Source organism: Artibeus jamaicensis, unplaced genomic scaffold (assembly GCF_021234435.1).
Source record: "Artibeus jamaicensis isolate MK-2021 breed Jamaican fruit bat unplaced genomic scaffold, CSHL_Jam_final contig_354, whole genome shotgun sequence".
Taxonomy (NCBI): Eukaryota; Metazoa; Chordata; class Mammalia; order Chiroptera; family Phyllostomidae; genus Artibeus; species Artibeus jamaicensis.
Window position 1 is genome coordinate 14,116,298 of NW_026521803.1, and position 6,090 is coordinate 14,122,387.

The 6,090-nt window shown below is 33.4% G+C and overlaps 1 pseudogene; it reads left to right on the forward strand.

Annotated features, from left to right (window-relative positions):
• Positions 1-4,646: 4,646 nt before the first annotated feature.
• On the forward strand, positions 4,647-4,798 carry LOC119036182 (uncharacterized; annotated as a pseudogene).
• Positions 4,799-6,090: the final 1,292 nt, after the last annotated feature.

Below are 6,090 nucleotides of genomic sequence, written 5' to 3' on the forward strand. Positions count from 1 at the left end.
CCTCTGTTTTCATACCTTAAATACTAAAGTATTGATTACAAAGGGGGTATGAAAGTGACAAACATGTGCATTTATTGATCATAGTGCCTCTCAGAAGTGTTTCAGTCAAGTAAAAGTTCTGCCTGTTGCCTTTTTCATAGGTTTTGTTTTTAATGTCTTTTATTTTTCTATTTCCAGGTACTATATGCATGAAAAACTTCCCTTTTAATGAATTTACGATCTTTTCTAAAGGAATCTGAAGTTTCTTTTAAGCATCACCATAAGAAAAATTAATATATAAGATTTCATTTCAAAGAAATTTTATAAAAGTATAGAGGAGGATGTAAAATGATGTATAAAATGTAGTTCAATTACTTCAAATATAAATGTATTTAATTCTGCTTCCAGTAAAAATGGAAGTACAATAACTACATTTATTTTCCTTCCTGAAACAACTAGACACCGGGCCAAAAAAAATGCATGTAACAATATTCTCAAGCCATTAGACATCCAACAGTGAAGGCCAGGGATTTATAAGAGACAGGACACAAGCAAGAAGATATCCATCATTTCTACAGTTAAATGTGTAGAGAAAATTTCTGAGCTATGGCAGCCCAGCCAACAGAGGAGGAGTGCAGCAAAAGAACATAGGCAAACACGGTCCTTTCTCTCAGGTGAAAAGATTAAGCTTAGAGTTCAAGGAAGCCAAGGAAGCTAGAGTTGACAGGACAAAATATGGCAGAGGAGAGAACTGAATAGAAAGAACACTGGAGATTGGCAGGGTGTTTGTTCCTTCAAGTATTTAGCTGAGCTCTGATCAGCATTCACTTGTGAGAAAAATACCTGAGGCTGGGAAAGAATGCCATGAAAGGACCAAGGTTCTGCTAACCAAAGCTTATGCAGAGCCTGGCGTAGTGTATTACCTGGCGTAGTGTATTACCTCCCACAGCCAGAGTGGAAATTCTTATAATTCAGGGGACTTTGGTTAGAGTTCAACTATTAAGAGAGGTTTTGTCTCCTGGGAGGAACTAGATTATTGTATAGTGTGTAAATGGAGTCCTGCAGAAAAAAGAGGAGAGGGAAATTTTTTTGAAGAAAGAGTAAGCCACAATTTTTCAACTTTAATGAAAGACAGTTATGTGTCTGAAGTAATGTGATACCACTTTAACACACATTCAGATAACTTACACATATATACAATAAATTGTACTGCAAAAAAACAAGCATGAAAATTTATAATAATGAACTAACAAAGGCAATACAATTGAATCAAAAAATTACACAATACAAAAGAAGGAAAAAGTAGGTGTAACAAATAAAAAATAAATAGAAAGATGGTATATTTAAACCCAATTATATTGATAAACATGCTAAATATTAATATTCTGACATCTCAATTAAGGAAAAAATTGTTGGATTAAATAGAATGCAAGACCCAACTATATATGCATCCCACAGTACATTCGGTTTAAATGGAAAAACACAAATAGTTGAAAAGGAAAAGAAAGGGTAAAAAATATGGACCTTGTTAAAACTAATTATGAACACTGGAATGCTATATTGAAATAAAAATACATATTTCAAAATAAATAATACTCTAGAATTAAGTCAATTTTTAAGAGAACATAAGAATCCTAAATGTTTATGTACTAAATAATAGAGTTTGAAAGTACATGAAGCAAATGCTAACAGAATGACAAGATTAAATAGACAAATCTGCCAGTAAACATAATATCTCTCCAGGAATAATCAATAAGAGAAATAAAGAGATAATAGCAAGATTGTAATAGACTTGAATAACACCAACTTATCTGTTCGATATTACAGACTACTACACCCAACAATAACAGAAAACACATCATTTTAAACTGCCAAAACATGTACATATTTAAGCCCATTAAATTTTTTTCAACAGATATTTAAAAATGTTATACTAAGTTAAGTTCTCCAACCATAATAGGCTTAAATTAGAAATCAACAACAGAAGGCCTTTGAAAATCCTCAGATATTTGGAAATTCAAACACTCATCTTCTGAATCTATGAGTTAAAGAAGGACTAAAAGGTAAGTTAGAAAATATTTTGAACAGAATGAAGAGAAAACAAAAAATGTCAATATTTGTGTGATGCCTATAAAGTAGTATTTAGAGGGAAATTTATAACATTAAAGATCTATTATTAAAAAAAGCCTTGCCCTGTCTGATGTGGCTCAGTGGATTGGGCACCAGCCTTCAAACCAAAGGGTCACTGGTTCTATTTCCAGTCAGGTCACATACCTGGGTTGCAGGCCAGGTCCCCAGCAGGGGGTATGTGAAAGGCAACTGTACATTAATGTTTCTCTCCCTCTCTTTTCCCTTCTCTAAAAATAAAGTAAATATAATATTAAAAAAAGAAATCTTTTTAAAAAAAGAAAAGAATGCCTTAAATCATCACCTCAGCTTCTGCCTTATGAAACAAGAAAAAGAATAGCAAATGAAACCAAAATACTCAATAGAAGGGAACTGCTAAGGATCTGAAAATACAGTTCTCCAAGATAACAAAGTGATGGCCAATAGACATATGAAAAATGCTCAATATCACTAATCATCAGAAAGATGCAAACTAAAACCACAGTGACTTATCACCTCTCTCCTGCCAGAACAGCTACAACAATAAATAAACAAACAAGCATTGGCAAAGATGTAGAGAAAGGGGAACCCTAGAGCCCTGTTGATTGAATACAGATTGGTGTAGTCAATTAGTAGAGGAATGGGTGAAAAAGCTGTGCTACATTTACATAACGAAATACTATACAGTGATAAAGAAGAAGGGACAATTACCTCTTGTGATGTCATGGATGGACCTGGAGAATATTATGCATAGTGAAATACCATATTTTGCCAAGTTCAATGTGCAAATTTTTTGCCCAAATTTTTGAGAGAAAAATAAGGATGCACATTATACATGGGTATTATGATTACATACCATGGGTATAATAATCCTGTGTATAATGCAAACAAAAATGTTTGTGAATATTATGCTTGACAAATGCAGGTAAATCAATCAGTGAAAGACAAATACCATATGATCTCCCTTATTTGTGGAATCTACTGAACAAAAGAGAAACAGAGGCATGGGTACATGGAACAGACTCACAGCTGTCAGAGGGGAGGGGAGAGGAGGGAGCTGGATGGAAGAAGGTGAAGGGATTAACCACAGAACACAGATACATAACCCTTAGGCACAGACAACATTACCCTTAGGTGATGCTCAGGGGGAAAGGGAGGTGAGAGCTAGGGGTAAGTGGGCAACCCACAGATGCGAGGAGGGAGTGGGAATATCTGTAACAGTGTAAAAAATAAAAAGAAAGTAAAAAAATAATAAAATATCCATCACAATAATAAAAAAGCAGCAAAATAAAAATCCGTGAAACTGAAAATACAAAACATACACAAAAAATAGAAAAAATCTAATTTGATTGTTCTAAGAAGTCTATATTGATAAATGTTGAGTAGGTGACTCTCTTGATCAGGTGATCAAGAAATAAAGAATATATAAATTATCAACAACAGGAATGAAAGAAGTGATATTGTATAGATAGTAAATATAATGCAGGAAGATTATAAAAATAGATATTTTTTGCAAGATACAAACAGTCAAAACATATTCCAGATACAATTAATGACCTGAATAGTTTTATATCTATAAAAGACATTGAATTTATAGTTTAAAATCTTTTTTTAAGTGAATAATGAAAACTTTCTGTGTCAGATGGCTTCATTTGACAATTTTACCCAGACAATACCAGTTCTAGCCTAATTCTTTTTTCTCCAAAATTAAAGAGGAAACAATGTAATGCAATTCATTTCATGAAGCCTATATTACTTTGATACCAAAATGAGATATAGATATTTCAAGAAAGAAAATGTATAGATCTACATCTATCATGAATAAAAGTCTTAATAAAATTTTAGCTAATAAAATTCAATGATATATAAAAAAGATTATATGTTACAATCAAGTGGAGTTTATCTCATATAGGCAAAGTTGTTTTATCATTTGAAAATAAATCAATGTAATTTATTATAGTAACAAAAAATAAAAACCATAAATCATCTCAAGAAACAGCAAAAGCATTTTACTAAAGCAAAATAAAAATGAAGAAAAACCCTTTTCTTATTAAAGAAAAGTTTTAGAAAACTAAGACTAGAAGGAAAATTTCTCAACCTGATAATAGGTATCAATAAAAGTCCTGCAGCTAACAACACAAAGGAAACACTAAATGCTTTATTCCTAAGATTAGGAATAGAGTACGAGAGTATGTCTACTCTCCCCACTTGTCAGTATTGCACTTGAGCTTCCAGTCAGATCAATAAAGCAATAAAAATATATAAATGTCAGTCAGATTAAAAATCAATAAACTTGTCTTTACATACAGAGAAAATGGTCCTTTATATAGAAAACCATATGAAATTGACAAAAGTGCTATTGCAACTAGTAAGTGAGTTTAGAAAGGTTGGAAGAATATACAAGACAGAATTCAAAAATAAATTTTATTCATTTGTAGACTACAAACAATTGGACAGAGAAAGAAAGCAGATCATCATACATAATAGTAACAAAAACCATGGAAGAGAGATGAATTTGACAGAAACTGTGTAAGGGTGTACATGAAAAACTTTAACCATACTTACTTATTTGACAGGAGAGATACCGCAATCACGAAGGTGGTTTTCCCAGGGCAAGCCACTCCCAGAGCACTGACTTCTGGGATTTCCTCAAATGTGGGAAAGTCGACTGCAGAATTTGTGATAGTGGGGATTGCTTTCATGCTCTCTCATTTTTCTTGGGTTGCAAATGTTAGATCCTATAGTTTTCTCTGGCTATGGGCAGGATGCTGAGCTTGTAACAAAATAAATAAGTAAATAATACTATAATCAGTGCTGAGAGAAAGTAAAGAAGTCCTAAATAGACAGATCCTCTATGTAATGGAAAGATTTTTTTTAATTTTGCATATAACACCAAAAGAACGATCAATCAAACATTTAGCAATTGGATTTCTCTATCTTTGATAACTTCTATTCTTTATAAGATTTTGATAAAGAGAAGTCTAGTCACCATAGGATGGAAGAAATATACATGATGAAAGTACTGGCATCCAGAATATATAAAATTCTGTTTACAAGTTGTTACAGATTGAATTTTGTGTCCTACAAAATGTGGGTGCTGGACACCTGGCCACAATGCAATGGTATTTAGAGATGGGGTCTTTGGGAGGGAATTAAGGTTAGATTCGCTCGTGATGGTGGGGCCCTCCTGATATAATTAGTGGTCCTATAACAAGAGGAAAGCAGCTTTCTCTCACCATTCCTGTGTCCCCAAGGCAAAGCCTTGTGAGGGACAAAGGACAAGGTGGCTGTCCACATGTCAGGAAGAGAGCTCTTACCAGGAACGAGAACTTGTCAGAACCTTGAGTTTGGACTTCCTAGCTTCCATAACTCTAAGAAATGAACTTTTCTTTTAGCACCCGGTATATGTTCTTTTTTCTTTTTACAGCAGCTTAAGCAGCCTAAGACACAAATATATAAAACTCTATACTGAGGAAACAACCCAATTAAAAGTAAAATAAGCTTTCAGCTAATATATACATATGAATTGATGTTCAAGATCAATTGTCATTTGGGAAATGCAAATTAAAACCACCATGATATACCACTCCATACCTATTAGAATATTCAGAACTAAAAAGACTGGTGAAATCGCGACAGAAAGGCATCCATATCTCTCCATGCTCGGGTGAGCAAGAAGGGGTCGAAGGGAGACACTGTGAAAAACTTAGAGAAAAAGAGTACAGTTATTATCTTGACTGCATTGATGGTTTTATGGGAGTACACATATTTTCAAACTTATCATGACTAAATTTAGAGGCAGCTTTCATACTGAGATGGAGGGTATATGGCTCTTAGCAAGAACGCTCATCAAAATTTAGCAACAAGGGAATAAAAAGTATAATTTATTTATTTATTTTTAAGATATTATTTATTTATCTTCAGAGGGGAAGGGAAGGAGAGAGGGAGAGAAACATCAATGTATGGTTGCCTTTCATGCGTCCCCTGCTGGAAATTGGCCTGCAG